Below are 24,804 nucleotides of genomic sequence, written 5' to 3'. Positions count from 1 at the left end.
GCAGCATCCTCCCTCTCTCTCTCTCTCTCTCTCTCTCTCTCTCTCTCTCTCTCTCTCTCTCTGCTGACTGAACGTTTTATTCACAACAAGGAAAAGCCTGCAGGTGAAAAACTGATCTAAGTGGTGAGTTCTGTCAGTCTGTGTCAGTCTGGTTGTCTGAAACATCACTTAAACAAAGTCACTTAGTATTGAAAGTACACACATTATGTCATTTCTGCTGCTCTCAATCAAAGCAACCAGAAAATATCTAGTTTGATGATGTCTGCAGTGCGTAGTCATGTTCCACGAGTGACAAAAACACCCAAGAAATGAAAAAAAGACAAGTAAGTAATCCAACAACTTAAATCTAAAGAATATTTCCTTCCTCACTCTGATGTCTCATAGGAGATTCATCTTGGAAATGATAGCAGACATGGTAAAGTGATGACATCATTAAAAGGTAATGATCCATTACTTTGAAAATAAATATGTATTTGTATGGATTTAAAGACTGTTGGAATGATTTTGCCAAATGTAAGTTCACAAAATATGTAACTCTTGTTATTTCTTGGATATTTTAATGCTGAAATGTCTTCACCCTTGGCTTAACATCAGCAGCGACAGTAAGAAGAGTTCTGGTCACAGCTGCACTTTGCTCTCACTGAAGGCCCCTCACCCTCGCCCTCGCCCTCGCCCTCGCCCTCGCCCTCGCCCTCGCCCTCGCCCTTTCCCTCTCCCTCTCCCTCTCGTGTCCACCGGCAGGACGCAGTGCGGCAACAAGCCGCCGCCTCGGGCCGCGGAGCTGAATGCATTGACAGTGAGGTGAGGCAGAGTGGTATCAGATGAACACATGAAAGAGGGAGGTTGCTGGATTTAAGGCTTTTTGTCTTTGCTCGTTCAAAGGAGACAGCTGTCGACTGCACAGGGCCCGACTCCATTCATGTGGGGGGGGGGGGGGGGGGGGGGCTGTAGACAGAGACCACGCCAACAAACACACACACTTCAAAGAAAGGCGTGTGTGCACACATGTGCTATTACACTCATAGAACATATTCACAAAGTGATCAGAACCATGGATGTGTTCACATAACCTAACGCTTTATTCAGTGAGAAGGTGTGTACATAGTGCAGTTCCTGTGTGTGTCATCGGCACACACAGGAACTGAGGAACTGCGCTGCAGAGACAGGTTCTCCGGGCTGATTTCCGGTTTTCCGACAGGCCCCCGCACTTTAAAGGAACAGTTCAACATTAAGGGAAATACCCTTGTTTATTATCTTGTCTTGTGTAAGACCTTCTTTTTTTTATCACTTCCATCTCTCTGTGCCGAGCGAAATTAGCCCTTACAACACTTTGAATTTGTTTTTTTCCATCACACATGAGCACAAAAAGTACTCAAATTTTAAAGTTCGTTGGCTTGAACAAAAATAAAATTAAAAAAAAGGTCTATTTTGTGACTTCTGCAAAATTATCGTTATGAAATGAATCATAGATTTGACTCAACAACAAATAAAAAAACATAAAATAATTTTTTTAAAGCCTAAAGATGTGACCTATACACACACACACCCTGGATGTTCATATAAGTGTATTATTCCCATGGCAATTTACCACAGAACAACCTGCGGCACAGATCTGTGCCATGTGAGCACTAAGGGTTAAAGTCTGGAAGCAGCTCAGGTCACAGTTAGAAAAGCAGCATTACAACTTTACTCATCCAGCATCTTTTTAAGACAAGTCAAGTCACACTGCAGCAACATTGCATCACTGTTGTCATGGAGATGTGATTCATCTTATTTTTGTACAAACTTTCCTGAAAGGCATTTGCAGCATTGCCAGGAAAAACACGATGGAAGTAAAACCAACTAACTGTCTTAAGCTCTCGGTTTATTCCAAAGTCTTTCACATGACTCAACAAGAAAACAGGTTAACTCTGTCATCTTTTCATATTATGTATGTTTTTATGTGTTTTTCATTGTCATGTACGTTCTGTGAAGTTCTGTCCTTTTTGCGGTACAGTACACACAGTTCAAATTGTCTCATGCCATGGTTCTCAAACTGTGGTGCGTGTACGACCAGTGGTACGTCAGCTTCCTCTGGTGGTAAACCAGGGTATGTGATCAGAGTGGAGCTGAGTGACAAAAATAAATCAATAAAAGGAAATAATAATAATCACAGACACCTTATGTGTCACTCCATCTTCATCTAATTTCTCTATATCAGTGTGCTGAGAATAAATTCTGTAAATCTGACTTTGCTCGGTATATTTAAACCACTGTATTTTAACATTAGTAATAACGGTGTTACTTTGAGAGCAGAATATTTTCTCAGGTGGTACTTGTTGTAAAACGTTTGAAAACATCTGATCTAATGGATTATATGATGGATTTAACTGTGTAGCATCAAAAGTTTACCTTTTCAATACACACACTAATTACACTCAACAAAAATATAAAGGCACAAAGAAAAACTTGTAGTTATTGTTATGTGACAAAACAGTAACTATCCAAAAATAACAGTACAACTTTATCAGTAATGTGGCTCTAATTTGCGAGCATTAGGATCCATTTCAAAACATAAGTCCTGGAGTAATGTCAGGAAGAACACAATGGGGGTGGATGATCCAAGTTCACAAACTTCAATAACGTGTGTCCACCATTAGCCTCGCGCAGGCAGTTCCTGATTTTTAAGGCGTTTAAATCTGCCTGTTGTGCAGACCAACAGTCTCACCGCCAGTTCTGGTCACTTGGCTGAACCAATCACGGAGGTGCTGGAGCCGCATGTACCGGTCCTGAGTGGGCGTGGTAACACGTGGCCGGCGGGCATGAGCACGGTTCGCTGTCGTTCCAGTCTCTCTGAAACGAGTCCACAGGCGTCTGACAGTGGAATGATGCACATTCAGTTGTGTTGCCACAGCTGTAACGCTCAACACAGCACTCAGCATGCCAATGGCACGCTCCCTCATGATTTGTGACATCTGTGGCATATTGAGAAGTGAAAAAAGTCCACATTTTGGTGTGCCCTTTTATTGACCAGACCATAAGGAGTTTCTGTGTACTGGTCACACATATTGACCACCACTCTGCCATGCTCCATGACTCTCGTCAGTTGAAATACTCAATGTGAGATTGTAGTCAATAGGAGTGACACTGGACTACTGGGTTTGAGCAAAACAAATCATTCCATAAACAAATGCATCAAGCATCTGAGAAAATGTCATGACATTCTATTTTTGTTCACCATTTCAAGTTTGTGCGTTTATATTTTTGTTGAGTATATATGAGGGGGATGTGCAGAACAATGAGACTTTCTGTGGACATAAAGGCTCAGCAGGTGAACAGGCACTGAGAGTCAAATCTCTTTTTCTCTGCAGTCGGATCGTCGTCATCAACGAAGCACGTTTTCAGTTGATATTTTGCATCGGAGGCAAATCAGTCAGCTTGTGTGAGCAGAGAGAGACGAGATGTTCTGTACATATACAACACACGGATCAGCCACAACATTCAGACCTCAGAGGCAGCATTAGCAGAATCAATGAATCTACAATAAAAGTTTCACATAACGTTATTGATGGCTCAGAATGAACGGCCCACAGATTTCCACAGTAAATGCACTCACTATTTTTTTTACTGTCGTTGTTTAATCATTGGTTAAGGGAAAAAGTCACAGAACGGTAGAAAGTAACACATTTAACATTTGCTTTCCTCACAGTTTTTGAGTAGTTTTGTGTGTACTTTTACAGGGCATGTCATTTTTGAAATATTGTCTTTATTTTAGTGAAAAATAACTCTTGATCTATTTTGATTTATACATTTGTAGAAAGACTTCTCTGGGTGTTTGGTCGACAGAAACCTCAAGTCAAGCCTTTAATGGCTGCATTATTTAAAATTGTGAATATAGTCTCCACTAAAACCACACATCATATCTGCGTGAATGTTTTAAATGTCATGTGTCGACCAGTACATTTTAAATCAACTACTTTTTATTTCTGCTTTCTGATTTTTAGACTGGTAATTCTACCTATACTTTAAGTAAATTGAATTTAAGTTGTGCTTTTATTTAAGTTGAATATTTAGGACTCTTTCCACCTCTGGAAAATGTACAGTTTATAATGTTATTCAGTTTGCACACCAACTCCTCACTCCCTGAACCTTCACATGTATTTTCCTATGCAAATAACTTTGCATTGACTGAGCGGATGTAGAAACGGCTGCAGGAGACAAGGCTGCTCTGTCGCACTCACGTCTCTTCCTGATTGTCTTTTGTTCAAATTGAACCAAGATGCAAAACTGGCTTCCACAGCAGACATAACTAAGACAACGCCTCTGTCTGCTGAAGTTTGTGAAAGAAAACTGAGATGAGGGATCAGCAAAATAATTTCTTTAGTATAAAAAGATGATGTGATGAAAAAGGCCCTGCAAAGAAAATCCTCATGAGACATTATTTGATATCATTTCTGATTCTCAGACAAGTGTCATAAGAATCTGAATTTCCATTTGGAAGCCTTGAGATTTGTGATTTGACATTTTTCACACTTAAATTCACAGACGTCCCCTGCATACTGTATGTGTCATAGTTTATTATCTCTTTCCCTCCAAATAGTGACATAATTGATCAAACTGACATCATGTGCCACTGAAGAACTGAAACTAGAGATAGAGACCATTAACCTCACAGAGAAATGTTTACTAATGTAAATCAAGTTGGAAATTAACACATTTTCCATTCACACTAAGGAAAAACCAGTCCTGGTGAATCCACTACAGTTTTTAATTATTGTACTGTGTTTTATCCGTGGAAATACGTTTTTTTGGGAGCAGGTCTCAGAGCGGAGAGTTTTCCACCTTTCTCTGTCACTTATCTTCGTCGCTGTTGTCGTCTTCCTCTTCTTGTGTTTTTAGATTATTATTATTAGATTTAGATGAGTCTGTTTGTAAATGACCCTTGAAAAAATGATAATTACTGTTTCCTTGTTAAGTGTGGTATGTAAGGCTTATCAGCGTTTTACCTCATATTCTTGTTTGAGGCTTTTATTTTGAAGGCCGGGTTTTAGTTGGTTGTGGATCAAATAAAACCCCTGCCCTCTTCACCCTGACTTTCTTCATTCTGCCTCTGTTCCTGTGAATGTAATCATTTACATTTATTAGAGAAAAGCTTGCTATGTTTACATGTGGATACGGCGTAGGTTCTTTTTGCAAGTAGCGCGCTATTGGATATTCATTAAACTCTGATTTTCTGGTTGGCTTCAGGAGGAACAAGGCCTGTTATTTTTATGTCTGTGTTCTCAAACAACTCAACAGATTGTATATTAAACCCCCAGCGTAGAATTTTGTCTCAGTAATCTCCAAAGAAAAGGCAGCTCATGTCATCTGGGTGTTATCACCGTTAATTAACCTGTTTCCCATCCAGTTTACCCATCTGCTGCAGCGAGTCTCTCTACATATGGGCTGTGTTCTCCTATAGGAAATGTAATGAGCACCTTCTTAACAAATCTGCTGTAACAGAGGCCTCTGGGCCAAGGCAACAGCAGGTAAACTACAATGAGGGCAGGATGGAGGAGGGGGGCTCACGAGTTGTGGCATGGGCAGGCTATTGAAGTGTTAAGCAGGAACACAAAGGTGGGGTCGGTCTGCAGGGAGTTAAAAGGAGGCTATACGTCAAAAACATGTCTGTTCAGGTGATCCACTGCCATGCACAAGCATTTGAAGTGGGTTTGAATAAAGTGGGTTTAGCATGTTAGCACCTTCAATCATATGGTGCCTTTTTTCCTGGTTCACCCTGGTGTTAGTTAATTTGTCTTCATTAACACATGCTGCTTCGTCTCTACAGTTTATACATTGTTTTTTGTGTCTTTATAACATATGAACTATGAACTATTTTACAGACTGCAGACTAGGCTATAATCTGGCATATTTACAAGGTGATGTTTATTAATGTGTAAGTGTTCAATCACCTGATTGTATGAGCTATTGTTTTTCATTACCCCATAATAGGCCTCATATATTTATATCAAGAACAGGGTCAGCTTTACATAGGACACTATTTTAAACCACCATATTTATACAGTAGCCCACAAGGGACAAACTAAACATCTTATTGAGTGATGCAAACTGAAGGCTACATAGTTGGAAGGAAACAGTGAGGTGAGGGAAATGTACCTGCAACATGCAACTTTACCAAGTAATGTTGCAAATGTTGACACACTGCACCTTTAACAGCCAGGCGCTCATACTGTACATTTCTAATATAAAACACAAAAATATAATAATAATATGTAAATATTTCAGCACATCCAGTACTGTGCAGAAGTCTTAGGCCACCATTAGATTTGTTGTTTTAGCAATGCTATAACAACAATAGAGGATAATTATATCTATTTCACTTTACTGGAACACATCCATAAAATATGCATGCAGTTTTTTGTTATTTAAAAAAAAATCTGAAAAAAAAAAATATCCTCTACAGGTGTCAAGTATTTAGCATGATCTACACCAGGGGTCACCAACCTTTTTGAGACAGAGAGTTACCTTAAGGGTAAAAAATAATATGGAGGGCTACCATATAATATTTTTTTGTTTGTTTACCATTTAAATGATTAATATTATGCATTCAACTGCATACACATTAATTCCAGTGCTTACTCCTAACGATTACCAAGTTTTATAAACAATATCAAAGATATTTTACTGAGCGATCATACGGATACATGCAAGTGAGGTGAAGTGAAGTGAGCCCGCGGGCACCGTATTGGCTGCCTGCGGGCTACCAGGTGCCCGCGGGCACCACGTTGGTGACCCCTGATCTACACTTACACTTGAACAATAACACAGTGATGTTGTCCGTTTAATCCATAGATCCCACATTTCTTCAAATATTTGTATTTGTTGAGGTAATTTCATACATTTTTGTCTCCATTTATGTTAATTTAGGTTGTCATTTTAACCCAATTTGACTTTGACTATTTGTAATTAATAATTTGAGGTGTACTTTTCAAGGAATAATATACAGTATAATAAGTGACTTACAACACTTCCCGAGGAACTTGTCCAGCACTGGATGTGATTTGTCTTTTATGAAAACACACAATGAAATTCAGAGCAAAACATCTGGGACCAAAATTAGCCACTGCTCATGTGAGAGCCGAGCCGAGCGGCTGATATTGCATCAGTGGGAATCCCATCGCAGCAACCGGGCGCCTGCCGACAGCCCGGGAGGCTGAGGGACAGAAAAACAAGCTGCTTCTTCTACATCTCACCTGTGAATGTGAACAGGCTCCACATTTTCAATTCAACACATATAATACATAATGCTCACTTATGGCTCATAATTTACTGTACATGTGGCTTTCTTTTTTTATGGAGGGAGATTCATCATTAACTAACAATGACAAAGATTTGACTGCGGTCAGGACATTAATATCACTCACCTTTAACAGTTCTGAATTATCCTTCACCATAAATGGGTAAAATGCATACAAGTTCAAGTGTCACCATGTGACATTACAAATAAATAAATCAGATTAGCCTTTGTCTTTTATCTGTGTGGTGGTAATGTGCACAGTTATATTATCTCTTCTTAGTAACAATAACATATAGTGGCTAATACAGTATATTCCAAAGTGTGGATCAAACTCCAAAAGCAACAAATAAACCTTCACTTTCTTTCATTAAAGTGGACAGAAAATGAGTCAGAATCAGAAGAACTTTAATGCCTGTCATGACAGATTATCTTTGATATCCATGGCCCAACACTCAATGTAAATCACACACAGTATAAAAACAAGGCAACATCAAAATACCTCACTGTAAAATGTCCGTGGCATCAAGTTTTCATCTCCAGTCTGTAAAGATTAAATTTGGAGAAAATGAGAGGGTGAGAGGACACCATCATATGTGTTTGTTTGTCTTTGTGGTTTTTAAAATATTCTACACAGTAAAAATATTGATAGTGGTGTACAGAGATGGAGCGAAATAAAAAACATAGTGCTAAAGAAATCTGGTGGGGCTGATCACAGTACATCTGATCTAGACTTACGATGATTATAAATTATATGGGAAAAAGAAAATAAATCTGTGGTCAGATATCATCCATGACCTTGAGGATTCCCCAATCCAACACAATAAAGCTCATTAACTGCAACTGAAAAATAATGAATAAAGGTATGAACCACACACATATGTTTAAATAACATGATTTATTCGACTTAAATTAAAAAAAAATTAAAAAAACTACAACGAACATCATACAGACAGAGTGTCCGAGAAATGAAGAGAGAGTAGGGTAGATGATGTCACTACTTCCCTCCTTTGTTCACCTCTTGTCTTTGTCCTTTTGTCTTATTTTATTGAGTGACTGAAATTATCTGATCTGGCAGGTCTGACATTTTTTTAAAAATGATGCTCTGAAACGAAAGACTTTCTGTTTCTTGTAACCGGCATCTGCTCTTTTGAATGTGTCAGAGAAGTAAGATGATCCGTGTGGAACCATCGGCCGCTGCATTGGTGAAACAATGAAGCAGCGACACCATCTCCCTCCCCATCCAAACAACACCGTTTTTCCTGACACACACCACATCAGCAAATTCATTCATTCATACTCTACTGTTTTCTTTGTATGTGGAGTGAAAAAGCAACCGATGCGGCGCAACTTGTTGATGGAACAACAGACAGTGTAGTGACAGTGTAAACAGAGCCACCTCATGCTGAAGTGCTGGTTTTGAGTCAAATCTACCAAAACACTGTATTCACTTCAGATGACAAAGAGGAGCAAAGGACCCTGGGAGAATAATTATTTGGTCAGTATTTTTTTTTCTTTTGACACAAAAGCTGGCTGTCACAGGATCATGAGTCTAGTTTAGATTTAGAACGTCAACATTATTATTACTATTATTATGAACCTGAAAGAAATGTGATCTCCAGCAGACATTAAGACACAGCAAGCCAACGTATATAAAAAACATGTATGTAAGTCGATACTGTTTTTTAAAAGTCTAGTGTGTTTACTGGTAGAAAATGAAACCACTACCATGTAAGAGGCCATCCTGCGTCGCCATGTTTCTACCGCAGCCCTAAAGGGACAAACCAGACAAGAGTGCATTTCATATATATTGAAGTGGAAGCTTGAATATGAATGTGAGGGGGAGGGGTCAGAGAGGTGTTTGGTTTGTTGCAATCTACTGTCTCACCATTAGGTGTCACCATTTTTTACACACTGGACCTTTGAGTGAATCTGATCGACTTTACTGCGTCAATCTTATAAATCCTGTTGGGACAATTGAGTGACAAAATCGAGGTAATCACACGTGATTTAAAAGTTAAAATATAAAGTTTAAAGAGCATAACACACACCCAGGGTTTGGATTATGTCTTCACCTGGGTGTGGGAGATAAAGAGATCCAACAGTGATCAGTATAAGCCACCACAAAATAACTGTATTTGAATGTCTGCGATTCTGACTTTTCCTTTTCAGAATTGAAAGCAAAGATTTATGAGAAAACTGAAAAGGTGGGAATACCGTTTCTGGTCCATATAACGTCTATTCAGGCTGTTTTCATATTCATGAAATTCAGATATTCAGACATATTCAGTCTGTCAGGCTCAGTGATAACTGCTCAATCTCTGTGGATTTGAACTGCACAGTGAAGTCTGACGATTTAGAACAACGCAGAAGCTTTTTTTTTTCAAACCTGGGTCTAACCACCACACCAACCATGTGGCCCAAAGATTAAGATTCCTTTATTGTTTTGTCATTGTCAGTCATTTAGAATTGAATAAGTAGCAATCACTTAAAATGTAATGGTTATCAGTTGTTTAAAAGTAAATAAGAGTCATAATTAAAAAGGATATGCATGTTTATAAAATGCCAGAAAGCCCATATTTACAAAGTGCATTCATAAGTGCATCGCTGCGAGGACGTAAAGAGCCTCTTTAAGTGTCCATTTAAAGTGCAAACAGTGGGGGACAGATTAAAGTTAATGGAGGAGGGCGTGTGTGCTGAGAGTTAAGGAGTCTGTCTGCCTGTGGTGGAAAAAAAAAAGCTGTTGAACAGCCTGGTGCAGATTCTCCTGTGTCTTTCCCCCCGACAGTATACTGCAGAAGAGACAAGTGGGGAGGGGCCTTACATTTTTTGGATGCTCTTCCCACTGTGACCTGTCAAAATGTCTGCCCTGAAAAAGGCCCTTTGTTTGCTGCTGTAGAAACATGGGCTTTTAGAACCAGCAGGTTGGACTGTAGTGATGCCCTTCTTTCTGGCTTAAGTTAAGTTAACTAACGAATTCCAGCTTGTTCTGAACTTTGCTGCCAGACTTTTAAACAACACCAGAGAAAGGAGGAGAGCACATTACTCCTGTTTTAGCTTCCCTGCTCTGGCTTTCAGTTTATTTAAGAGTTCATTCTGAGGTTCGTTTTTCACAGCTTCATAATAATAATAATAAAAGAGCGTCTTACATTTTAATTTTTAATACCAAGAATCCTGAAAACACAGTGCACAAGCATGTATTCATTATCAACTGTTGCAATCAGTTTTTTCTTTGTTAACTAGAACACAACAAACTGAACAAATATGCCTTTGTCTCTTCCCAACATCCAGGGAACAACCAGCAACACATTAAAACATTATTAGAATTATGTTCACCCTTTTATTTTATTGAAACCAGGCCCCTACATATTTATTTATTTTCTTAGTATTTTCTAATCTTTTTTGTATTATTTTGTATTGCTAGGCAGTTTGAGCACCAGGAAGGGTGCTCTGCAAATAAAAGTACACACCCTTTTCTAATGTATACAGAACTAATTCAAATAAAAATTGCAAAGTGATTATATAAACATAATTATGAATCTGATATCAAATGTCTGCAGCTATATAAACTAACTCCTAAAAACAGTCACACAGTGTATATATGCTATAATTCAGAAGATGAATCCTCAACGTTTACTGTATAGATGTAAAATCATGGACATATGAATCAATTAATTAAATAAACTTATGTCTGGAAAAAGACACGAGTTTGGCTAAACTGTTAAAGGCATATTACACATGTCAGTGGCAGTGCTCATGAATGGTTGTTACATCAGCCTGTTAAGTTTAAAACAAGACCCCAGTCAACACCTTTGATCACATTGTTCCCATGGCTCCACAGAGCAGTTTTGTGAACAACTACGCCCCCTGCAGGCAACCTGAGACTGGCATTGATGTTGTCTGCTTCTTCAATACTAATATGTTCACACATATGTGGAGGTGTCATAAAGAGTCTCAAGGCAAACAAATTAAATAATTATAGAAACAAAGTTCAATGTAAACACAGTTTCATAGCATCAACATAAGATTCACATATTTTTATTAAAAGTGCTCCATGACTCACAATAATGTGTATTCTCGTGACCAAACAAAACCATAAGGAAATACTATTCATGTACTGTAACGTAATGCTTCAATTCACCACTAGATGGCGATGTTGTCCCAAACAAGCCCTTTTCATCGTGTCACACGGAAGTATATCCTTTTACATGAAGAGCAAACAGTTCTTTATTGAAGCTGAACTGAAGTTAATGACTGATTCAAATTTTTGATCCTAAATTTGTCAAAAACTTCAAACTATGGTATGTCGTGCCACATTTTACAATTTATTAAAAAATATATATATTGGTCCAAGATTTGACAAAAACGTCATACTATACTATTTCGTCCAACATTTTACAAGAATGTCATACTATACTATGTTGTGCAAAATTTGAAAAAAAATTTGAAAAAATATTGGTAAAAAAGTTTGGTGCAAAATTTGACAAAAATGTCATACTATACTATGTTGTGCAAAATTTTACACAAATGTCATACTACAGTATGTTGTGCTAAATTTGACAATTTTTTAGAAAACAATATTTTGGTGCAAAATTGGACAAAAATGTCATAGTTTTCTATGTGATGCAAAAATTGGACAATTTTTCGAAAAATAATGTGGTTCAAAATTGGACAAAACAGCAAACTTTAGTATGTCATGACAACTGTCGCAATTTATTAGAAAAAAAAACATGTTGGTCCAAAATTTGACAAAAACTTCATACTATACTATGTAGTCCAAAATTTGAGAATTTTTTTGAAAGTATTTTAAAATGTCATACTATACTGTCGTGCAAAATTTGAAAAAAAAAAAATTGGTCGAAAATTTGACAAAACAGCAAACTTTAGTATGTCATGACAACTGTCACAATTTATTAGAAAAAAAAACATGTTTATCCTAAATTTGACAAAAACGTCACACTATATGTACTCCAAAATTTGACAAAAACTTCATACTATACTATGTTGTCCAAAATGTGAACATTTTTTGGAAAATATATTTGGTCCAAAATTTGAGAAAAATGTTATACTATACTATGTCGTGCTAAATTTGACAATTTTGTGGAAAAAAAAGTGTTGCTCCAAAATTTGACAAACATGTCATACTATACTATGTCGTCCAAAATTTGAGAATTTTTTTGACATTTCTTTTTTTAGCCTAAAATGTGACCAAAACGTCATACTGTACTATGTCGTCCACCTCAATGTCATACTACACTATTTCTTCCAAAATCTGACAATTTTTTTGAGTAAAAAATTTGGTCCAGAATTTGACAAGAACGTCATACTATACTATGTCGTTGACCTCAATGTCATACTACACTATTTCGACCAAAATCTGACAATTTTTTTGAAAAGAAAACTTTGGTCCAAAATTTTACAAAAACGTCATACTATACTGTCGTCCAAAATCAGAATTTTTTTATTTATTTTTTTTTTGCCAAAAATGTGACCAAAACGTCATACTATACTGTAGCGTCAGCCTCATTGTCATACGACACTATTTCGTCCAAAGTCTGAACATTTTTTGGAAAAAAAGAAATTTGTTCCAAAACTTGACAAAAACGACATACTATACTATGTTGTCCAAAATCTGAATTTTTTGGGAATTTTTTTTTAGCCCAAAATGTGACCAAAAAGTCATACTATACTATGTCGTTGACCTCAATGTCATACTACACTATTTCGTCCAAAATCTGACAATTTTTTTGAAAAAAAAATGCTGGTCCAAAATTTCACAAGAGCGACATACTATACTATGTCGTCCAAAATCAGAATTTTTTTTGAATTTTTTTTTTTCAGCCCAAAATGTGACCAAAAAGTCATACTATACTATGTCGTCGAACTCAATGTCATACTACACTATTTCGTCCAAAATCTGACCATTTTTTTGAAAAAGAAAATTTTGGTCCAAAATTGGACAAAAACGACATACTATACTATGTCGTCCAAAATCAGATTTTTTTGGGATATTTTTTTTAGCCCAAAATGTGACCAAAAAGTCATACTATACTATGTCGTTGACCTCAATGTCATACTACACTATTTCGTCCAAAATCTGTCCATTTTTTTGAAAAAAAAATGATGGTCCAAAATTTCACAAAAGCGACATACTATACTATGTCGTCCAAAATCTGAATTTTTTTTGATTTTTTTTTTTTCACCCCAAAATGTGACCAAAAAGTCATACTATACTATGTCATCGACCTCAATGTCATACTACACTATTTCCTCCAAAATCTGACCATATTTATGAAAAAAAAGATTATGGTCCAAAATTGGACAAAAACGACATACTATACTATGTCGTCCAAAATCTGTTTTTTTTTGGAATTTTTTTTTAGCCCAAAATGTGACCAAAAAGTCATACTATACTATGTCGTTGAACTCAATGTCATACTACACTATTTCGTCCAAAATCTGACCATTTTTTTGAAAAAGAAAATTTTGGTCCAAAATTGGACAAAAACGATATACTACTGTCGTCCAAAATCGGAAATCTTTTTTGAAATTTTTCTTTTCAGTCCAAAATGTGACCAAAACGTCATACTATACTATGTCGTCGACCTCAATGTCATACTACACTATTTCGTCCAAAATCTGACCATTTGTTTGAAAAATAAAATTTTGGTCCAAAATTGGACAAAAACGACATACTATACTGTGTCGTCCAAAATCTGATTTTTTTTGGAATTTTTTTTTAGCCCAAAATGTGACCAAAAAGTCATACTATACTATGTCGTTGACCTCAATGTCATACTACACTATTTCGTCCAAAATCTGTCCATTTTTTTGAAATAAAAATGATGGTCCAAAATTTCACAAAAGCGACATACTATACTATGTCGTCCAAAATCTGAATTTTTTTTTAATTATTTTTTTTTCAGCCCAAAATGTGACCAAAAAGTCATACTATACTATGTCGTTGAACTCAATGTCATACTACACTATTTCGTCCAAAATCTGACCATTTTTTTGAAAAAGAAAATTTTGGTCCAAAATTGGACAAAAACGACATACTACTGTCGTCCAAAATCGGAAATTTTTTTGAAATTTTTTTTTCAGCCCAAAATGCGACCAAAACGTCATACTATACTAAGTCGTCGACCTCAATGTCATACTACACTATTTCCTCCAAAATCTGACCATATTTATGAAAAAAAAGTTTATGGTCCAAAATTGGACAAAAACGACATACTATACTATGTCGTCCAAAATCGGAATTTTTTTTGAAATTTTTTTTTTCTGCCCAAAATGTGACCAAAAAGTCATACTATACTATGTCGTCGAACTCAATATCATACTACACTATTTCGTCCAAAATCTGACCATTTTTTTGAAAAAGAAAATTTTGGTCCAAAATTGGACAGAAACAACATACTACTGTCGTCCAAAATCGGAATTTTTTTTGAAATTTTTCTTTTCAGTCCAAAATGTGACCAAAACGTCATACTATACTATGTCGTCGACCTCAATGTCATACTACACTATTTCGTCCAAAATCTGACCATTTTTTTGAAAAATAAAATTTTGGTCCAAAATTGGACAAAAACGACATACTATACTGTGTCGTCCAAAATCTGATTTTTTTTGGAATTTCTTTTTAGCCCAAAATGTGACCAAAAAGTCATACTATACTATGTCGTTGACCTCAATGTCATACTACACTATTTCGTCCAAAATCTGTCCATTTCTTTGAAAAAAAAATGATGGTCCAAAATTTGACAAAAACATCATACTATACTATGTCGTCCAAAATCGTACAATTTTTTGAATTCAGTTTTTTAGCCCAAAATGTGACCAAAACGTCATACTATACTATGCCTTTGACCTCAATGTCATTCTACACTATTTAGTCCAAAATCTGACCATTTTTTTGAAAAAAAACGTTTTGGTCCAAAATTTGACAAAAACATCATACTATACTGTCTTCCAAAATCTGATAATTTTTTTGAATTTTTTTTTAAGCCCAAAATGTGACAAAACGTCATACTATACTATGTCGTCGACCTCAATGTCATTCTACACTATTTAGTCCAAAATCTGACCATTTTTTTGAAAAAAAATTTAGGTCCAAAATTTGACAAAAACATCATACTATACTATGTCATTCAAAATCTGATATTTTTTTTTATAGCCCAAAATGTGACAAAACGTCATACTATACTATGCCGTCGACCTCAATGTCATTCTACACTATTTAGTCCAAAATCTGACCATTTTTTTGAAAAAAACCTTTTGGTCCAAAATTTGACAAAAACGTCATACTATACTATGCCGTCGACCTCAATGTCATTCTACACTATTTAGACCAAAATCTGACCATTTTTTTGAAAAAAACATTTTGGTCATACTATGTCGTCAAAAATCTGATAATCTTTTTGAATTTAGTTTTTTAACCCAAAATGTGACCAGAACATCATGGGGCAGCTGTGGCCTAGTGGTTAGGTCCTCGAGCTTGAGACTGCAGGGTAGCCGGTTCGATCCTGACCAGTCTGCGGCTGAAATGCCCCTGAGCAAGGCACCCAACCCCCTCACTGTCAGCTATACTATGTTGTCAAGAATCTGATAACATTTTTGAAAAAAAACATTTTAAGCCCAAAATGTGACAAAACGTCATACTATACTATGTCGTCGACCTCAATGTCATTCTATACTATTTAGTCCAATATCTGACCATTTTTTTGAAAAAAACCTTTTGGTCCAAAATTTGACAAAAACATCATACTATACTATGTCGTCCAAAATCTGATAATTTTTGGAATTTAGTTTTTTAGCCCAAAATGTGACCAAAACGTCAAACTATAATATGCCGTCGACCTCAATGTCATTCTATACTATTTAGTCCAAAATCTGACAATTTTTTTGAAAAAAACCTTTTGGTCCAAAATTTGACAAAAACGTCATACTATACTATGCCGTCGACCTCAATGTCATTCTACACTATTTAGACCAAAATCTGACCATTTTTTTGAAAAAAACATTTTGGTCATACTATGTCGTCAAAAATCTGATGATCTTTTTGAATTTAGTTTTTTAACCCAAAATGTGACCAGAACATCATGGGGCAGCTGTGGCCTAGTGGTTAGGTCCTCGAGCTTGAGACTGCAGGGTAGCCGGTTCGATCCTGACCAGTCTGCGGCTGAAGTGCCCCTGAGCAAGGCACCCAACCCCCTCACTGTCAGCTATACTATGTTGTCAAGAATCTGATAACATTTTTGAAAAAAAACATTTTAAGCCCAAAATGTGACAAAACGTCATACTATACTATGTCGTCGACCTCAATGTCATTCTATACTATTTAGTCCAATATCTGACCATTTTTTTGAAAAAAACCTTTTGGTCCAAAATTTGACAAAAACATCATACTATACTATGTCGTCCAAAATCTGATAATTTTTGGAATTTAGTTTTTTAGCCCAAAATGTGACCAAAACGTCAAACTATAATATGCCGTCGACCTCAATGTCATTCTATACTATTTAGTCCAAAATCTGACCATTTTTTTGAAAAAAACCTTTTGGTCCAAAATTTGACACAAACGTCATACTATACTATGCCGTCGACCTCAATGTCATTCTACACTATTTAGACCAAAATCTGACAATTTTTTTGAAAAAAACATTTTGGTCATACTATGTCGTCAAGAATCTGATAATCTTTTTGAATTTAGTTTTTCAACCCAAAATGTGACCAGAACATCATGGGGCAGCTGTGGCCTAGTGGTTAGGTCCTCGAGCTTGAGACTGCAGGGTAGCCGGTTCGATCCTGACCAGTCTGCGGCTGAAGTGCCCCTGAGCAAGGCACCCAACCCCCTCACTGTCAGCTATACTATGTTGTCAAGAATCTGATAACATTTTTGAAAAAAAACATTTTAAGCCCAAAATGTGACAAAACGTCATACTATACTATGTCGTCGACCTCAATGTCATTCTATACTATTTAGTCCAATATCTGACCATTTTTTTGAAAAAAACCTTTTGGTCCAAAATTTGACAAAAACATCATACTATACTATGTCGTCCAAAATCTGATAATTTTTGGAATTTAGTTTTTTAGCCCAAAATGTGACCAAAACGTCAAACTATAATATGCCGTCGACCTCAATGTCATTCTATACTATTTAGTCCAAAATCTGACAATTTTTTTGAAAAAAACCTTTTGGTCCAAAATTTGACAAAAACGTCATACTATACTATGCCGTCGACCTCAATGTCATTCTACACTATTTAGACCAAAATCTGACCATTTTTTTGAAAAAAACATTTTGGTCATACTATGTCGTCAAAAATCTGATAATCTTTTTTAACTTAGTTTTTTAACCCAAAATGTGACCAGAACATCATGGGGCAGCTGTGGCCTAGTGGTTAGGTCCTCGAGCTTGAGACTGCAGGGTAGCCGGTTCGATCCTGACCAGTCTGCGGCTGAAGTGCCCCTGAGCAAGGCACCCAACCCCCTCACTGTCAGCTATACTATGTTGTCAAGTATCTGATAACATTTTTGAAAAAAAACATTTTAAGCCCAAAATGTGACAAAACGTCATACTATACTATGTCGTCGACCTCAATGTCATTCTATACTATTTAGTCCAATATCTGACCATTTTTTTGAAAAAAACCTTTTGGTCCAAAATTTGACAAAAACATCATACTATGTCGTCCAAAATCTGATAATTTTTGGAAATTAGTTTTTTAGCCCAAAATGTGACCAAAACGTCAAACTATAATATGCCATCGACCTCAATGTCATTCTATACTATTAAGTCCAAAATCTGACAATTTTTTTGAAAAAAACCTTTTGGTCCAAAATTTGACAAAAACAACATACTATACTATGTCGTCCAAAATCTGACAATTTTTTGAATATAGTTTTTTAGCCCAAAATGTGACAAAACATCATACTATACTATGTCGTCGACCTCAATGTCATTCTACACTATTTAGTCCAAAATCTGACAATGTTTTTGAAAAAAACATTTTGGTCCAAAATTTGACAAAAACATCATACTATACTATGTCGTCCAAAATCTGATAATTTTTTGAATTTAGTTTTTTAGCCCAAAATGTGACCAAAACGTCATACTATACTATGCCTTTGACCTCAATGTCATTCTACACTGTCGTCCAAAATCTGACCATTGTTTTGAAAAAAAAATGTTGGTCCAAAATTTGACAAAAACGACATACTATATACTGTCGTCCAAAATCTGATATCTTTGTGAAAAAAATTTTTGAGCCCAAAATGTGACCAATACGTCATACTATACTATGTCGTCGACCTCAACGTCATACTACACTATTTCCTCCAAAATCTGACAATTTTTATGACAAAAAAATGATTGTCCAAAATTTGACAAAAACGACATACTATACTATGTCGTCCAAAATCTGAATTCTTTTTGAATTTTTATTTTTAAGCCCAAAATGTGACCAAAACGTCATACTATACTATGTCGTGGACCTCAATGTCATACTACACTATTTCGTCCAAAATCTGACCATTTTATGAAAAAAAAGATTATGGTCCAAAAGTGGACAAAAACGGCATACTATACTATGTTGCCCGAATCTGATAATTTTTGGAATTTAGTTTTTTAGCCCAAAATGTGACCAAAACGTCAAACTATAATATGCCGTCGACCTCAATGTCATTCTACACTATTTAGTCCAAAATCTGACAATGTTTTTGAAAAAAACCTTTTGGTCCAAAATTTGACAAAAACGTCATACTATACTATGCCGTCGACCTCAATGTCATTCTACACTATTTAGACCAAAATCTGACCATTTTTTTGAAAAAAACATTTTGGTCATACTATGTCGTCAAAAATCTGATAATCTTTTTGAATTTAGTTTTTTAACCCAAAATGTGACCAGAACATCATGGGGCAGCTGTGGCCTAGTGGTTAGGTCCTCGAGCTTGAGACTGCAGGGTAGCCGGTTCGATCCTGACCAGTCTGCGGCTGAAGTGCCCCTGAGCAAGGCACCCAACCCCCTCACTGTCAGCTATACTATGTTGTCAAGAATCTGATTACATTTTTGAAAAAAAACATTTTAAGCCCAAAATGTGACCAAAACGTCAAACTATAATATGCCATCGACCTCAATGTCATTCTATACTATTTAGTCCAAAATCTGACAATTTTTTTGAAAAAAACCTTTTGGTCCAAAATTTGACAAAAACAACATACTATACTATGTCGTCCAAAATCTGACAATTTTTTGAATATAGTTTTTTAGCCCAAAATGTGACAAAACATCATACTATACTATGTCGTCGACCTCAATGTCATTCTACACTATTTAGTCCAAAATCTGACAATGTTTTTGAAAAAAACATTTTGGTCCAAAATTTGACAAAAACATCATACTATACTATGTCGTCCAAAATCTGATAATTTTTTGAATTTAGTTTTTTAGCCCAAAATGTGACCAAAACGTCATACTATACTATGCCTTTGACCTCAATGTCATTCTACACTGTCGTCCAAAATCTGACCATTGTTTTGAAAAAAAAATGTTGGTCCAAAATTTGACAAAAACGACATACTATATACTGTCGTCCAAAATCTGATATCTTTGTGAAAAACATTTTTGAGCCCAAAATGTGACCAATACGTCATACTATACTATGTCGTCGACCTCAACGTCATACTACACTATTTCCTCCAAAATCTGACAATTTTTATGACAAAAAAAATGATTGTCCAAAATTTGACAAAAACGACATACTATACTATGTCGTCCAAAATCTGAATTCTTTTTGAATTTTTATTTTTAAGCCCAAAATGTGACCAAAACGTCATACTATACTATGTCGTGGACCTCAATGTCATACTACACTATTTCGTCCAAAATCTGACCATTTTATGAAAAAAAAGATTATGGTCCAAAAGTGGACAAAAACGGCATACTATACTATGTTGCCCGAATCTGTATTTTTTGGAATTTCTTTTTTGCCCAAAATGTGACCAAAACGCCTACTATACTATGTCGTCTACCTCAATGTCATACTACACTATTTCCTCCAAAATCTGACAATTTTTATGAAAAAAAAGATGATGGTCCAAAATTGGACAAAAACGACATACTATACTATGTCGCCCAAATCTGAATTTTTTTGGAATTTCTTTTATGCCCAAAATGTGACCAAAACGTCAACTACACTATGTCGTCTACCTCAATGTCATACTACACTATTTTGTCCAAAATCTCACCATTGTTTTGAAAAAAAAATGATTGTTCAAAATTTGACAAAAACGACATACTATACTATGTCGTCCAAATTCGGAATTTTTTTGAATTTCTTTTTTTTTGCCCAAAATGTGACCAAAACGTCATACTATACTATGTTGTCGACCTCAATGTCATACTACACTATTTCCTCCAAAATCTGACCATTTTTATGAAAAAAAAGATGATGGGCCAAAATTTGACAAAAACGACATACTATACTATGTCGTCCAAAAACTGGATTTTTTGGGATTTTTTTTTTAGCCCAAAATGTGACCTAAACGTCTACTATACTATGTCGTCTACCTCAATGTCATACTACACTATTTCGTCCAAAATCTGACCACTGTTTTGAAAAAAAATTATGGTCCAAAATTTGACAAAAACGACATACAATACTATGTCGTCCAAAATCTGATTTTTTTTTTTTTAGCCCAAAATGTGACAAAAACATCATACTTTGTCGTCGCCCTCAATGTCATACTACACTATTTCGTCCAAAATCTTTTTTTTGGTCCAAAATTTCACAAAAACGACATACTATATACTATGTCGTCCAAAATCGTACAATTTTTTTGAATTTTTATTTTTTTAGCCCAAAATGTGACCAAAACGTCATACTATACTATGTCGTTGACCTCAATGTCATGCTACACTATTTCGTCCAAAATCTGACCATTTTTTTGAAAAAGAAAATGTTGGTCCAAAATTGGACAAAAACGACATACTATACTATGTCGTCCAAAATCGGAAATTGTTTTGATATTTTTATTTTTAGCCCAAAATGTGACCAAAACGTCATACTATACTATGTAGTCGACCTCAATGTCATACTACACTATTTCCTCAAAAATCTGACCATTTTTATGAAAAAAAATGACATTTTTTTAGCCCAAAATGTGACCAAAACGTCATACTATACTATGTCGTCGACCTCAACGTCATACTACACTATTTCCTCCAAAATCTGACAATTTTTATGACAAAAAAATGATGGTCCAAAATTGGACAAAAACGACATACTATACTATGTCGTCCAAAATCTGAATTTTTTTGAATTTTTTTTGTTTAGCCCAAAATGTGACCAAAACGTCATACTGTACTATGTCGTCGACCTCAATGTCATACTACACTATTTCCTCAAAAATCTGACAATGTTTATGAAAAAAAATGATTGTTCAAAATTTGACAAAAACGACATACTATACTATGTCGTCCAAATTCTGAATTTTTTTTGAATTTCTTTTTTTTTGCCCAAAATGTGACCAAAACGTCATACTATACTATGCCTTTGACCTCAATGTCATTCTACACTATTTAGTCCAAAATCTGACCATTTTTTTGAAAAAAACATTTAGGTCCAAAATTTGACAAAAACATCATACTTTACTATGTCGTCCATAATCTGATAATTTTTTTGAATTTAGTCTTTTAGCCCAAAATGTGACCAAAACGTCATACTATACTATGCCTTTGACCTCAGTGTCATTCTACACTATGTCGTCCAAAATCTGACCATTGTTTTGAAAAAAGAATGTTGGTCCAAAATTTGACAAAAACGACATACTATATACTGTCGTCCAAAATCTGATATCTTTGTGAAAAAAATGTTTTTAGCCCAAAATGTGACCAATACGTCATACTATACTATGTCGTCGACCTCAACGTCATACAACACTATTTCCTCCAAAATCTGACCATTTTTATGACAAAAAACGATTGTCCAAAATTTGACAAAAACGACATACTATACTATGTCGTGGACCTCAATGTCATACTACACTATTTCGTCCAAAATCTGACCATTTTATGAAAAAAAAGATTATGGTCCAAAATTGGACAAAAACGACATACTATACTATGTCGCCCAAATCTGAATTTTTTTGGAATTTCTTTTATGCCCAAAATGTGACCAAAACGTCTACTACACTATGTCGTCTACCTCAATGTCATACTACACTATTTTGTCCAAAATCTGACCATTGTTTTGAAAAAAAAATGTTGGTCCAAAATTTGACAAAAACGACATACTATATACTATGTCGTCCAAAATCTGATATCTTTTTGAAAAAAATGTTTTTGCCCAAAATGTGACCAAAACGTCATACTATACTATGTCGTCGACCTCAATGTCATACTACACTATTTCCTCCAAAATCTGACCATTTTTATGAAAAAAAAGATGATGGTCCAAAATTTGACAAAAACGACATACTATACTATGTCGTCCAAAATCGGAAATTGTTCTGATATTTTTATTTTTATCCCAAAATGTGACCAAAACGTCATACTATACTATGTAGTCGACCTCAATGTCATACTACACTATTTCCTCCAAAATCTGATCATTTTTATGAAAAAAAAAGACATTTTTTTAGCCCAAAATGTGACCAAAACGTTATACTATACTATGTCGTCGACCTCAACGTCATACTACACTATTTCCTCCAAAATCTGACAATTTTTATGACAAAAAAATGATGGTCCAAAATTGGACAAAAACGACATACTATACTATGTCGTCCAAAATCTGAAAATGTTTTGAATTTTTTTTGTTTAGCCCAAAATGTGACCAAAACGTCATACTATACTATGTCGTCGACCTCAATGTCATACTACACTATTTCCTCAAAAATCTGACAATTTTTATGACAAAAAAATGATTGTTCAAAATTTGACAAAAACGACATACTATACTATGTCGTCCAAAATCTGAAATTTTTTTGAATTTTTTTTGTTTAGCCCAAAATGTGACCAAAACGTCATACTATACTATGTCGTCGACCTCAATGTCATACTACACTATTTCCTCAAAAATCTGACAATTTTTATGAAAAAAAAATGATTGTTCAAAATTTGACAAAAACGACATACTATATACTATGTCGTCCAAATTCTGAATTTTTTTTGAATTTCTTTTTTTTTGCCCAAAATGTGACCAAAACGTCATACTATACTATGCCTTTGACCTCAATGTCATTCTACACTATTTAGTCCAAAATCTGACCATTTTTTTGAAAAAAACATTTAGGTCCAAAATTTGACAAAAACATCATACTATACTGTCTTCCAAAATCTGATAATTTTTTTGAATTTTTTTTTTAAGCCCAAAATGTGACAAAACGTCATACTATACTATGTCGTCGACCTCAATGTCATTCTACACTATTTAGTCCAAAATCTGACCATTTTTTTGAAAAAAACATTTAGGTCCAAAATTTGACAAAAACATCATACTTTACTATGTCGTCCATAATCTGATAATTTTTTTGAATTTAGTCTTTTAGCCCAAAATGTGACCAAAACGTCATACTATACTATGCCTTTGACCTCAGTGTCATTCTACACTATGTCGTCCAAAATCTGACCATTGTTTTGAAAAAAAAATGTTGGTCCAAAATTTGACAAAAACGACATACTATATACTGTCGTCCAAAATCTGATATCTTTGTGAAAAAAAATTTTTTAGCCCAAAATGTGACCAATACGTCATACTATACTATGTCGTCGACCTCAACGTCATACAACACTATTTCCTCCAAAATCTGACCATTTTTATGACAAAAAACGATTGTCCAAAATTTGACAAAAACGACATACTATACTATGTCGTCCAAAATCGGAAATTGTTTTGATATTTTTATTTTTAGCCCAAAATGTGACCAAAACGTCATACTATACTATGTAGTCGACCTCAATGTCATACTACACTATTTCCTCCAAAATCTGACCATTTTTATGAAAGAAAATGACATTTTTTTAGCCCAAAATGTGACCAAAACGTCATACTATACTATGTCGTCGACCTCAACGTCATACTACACTATTTCCTCAAAAATCTGACAATTTTTATGACAAAAAAATGATGGTCCAAAATTGGACAAAAACGACATACTATACTATGTCGTCCAAAATCTGAAAATTTTTTGAATTTTTTTTGTTTAGCCCAAAATGTGACCAAAACGTCATACTATACTATGTCGTCGACCTCAATGTCATACTACACTATTTCCTCAAAAATCTGACAATTTTTATGACAAAAAAATGATTGTTCAAAATTTGACAAAAACGACATACTATACTATGTCGTCCAAAATCTGAAATTTTTTTGAATTTTTTTTGTTTAGCCCAAAATGTGACCAAAACGTCATACTATACTATGTCGTCGACCTCAACGTCATACTACACTATTTCCTCCAAAATCTGACAATTTTTATGAAAAAAAAATGATTGTTCAAAATTTGACAAAAACGACATACT

Source organism: Microchirus variegatus (assembly GCF_963457635.1).
Source record: "Microchirus variegatus genome assembly, chromosome: 9".
In the NCBI taxonomy this organism is placed as follows: Eukaryota; Metazoa; Chordata; class Actinopteri; order Pleuronectiformes; family Soleidae; genus Microchirus; species Microchirus variegatus.
Note: the sequence above shows the minus strand (reverse complement) of the source record.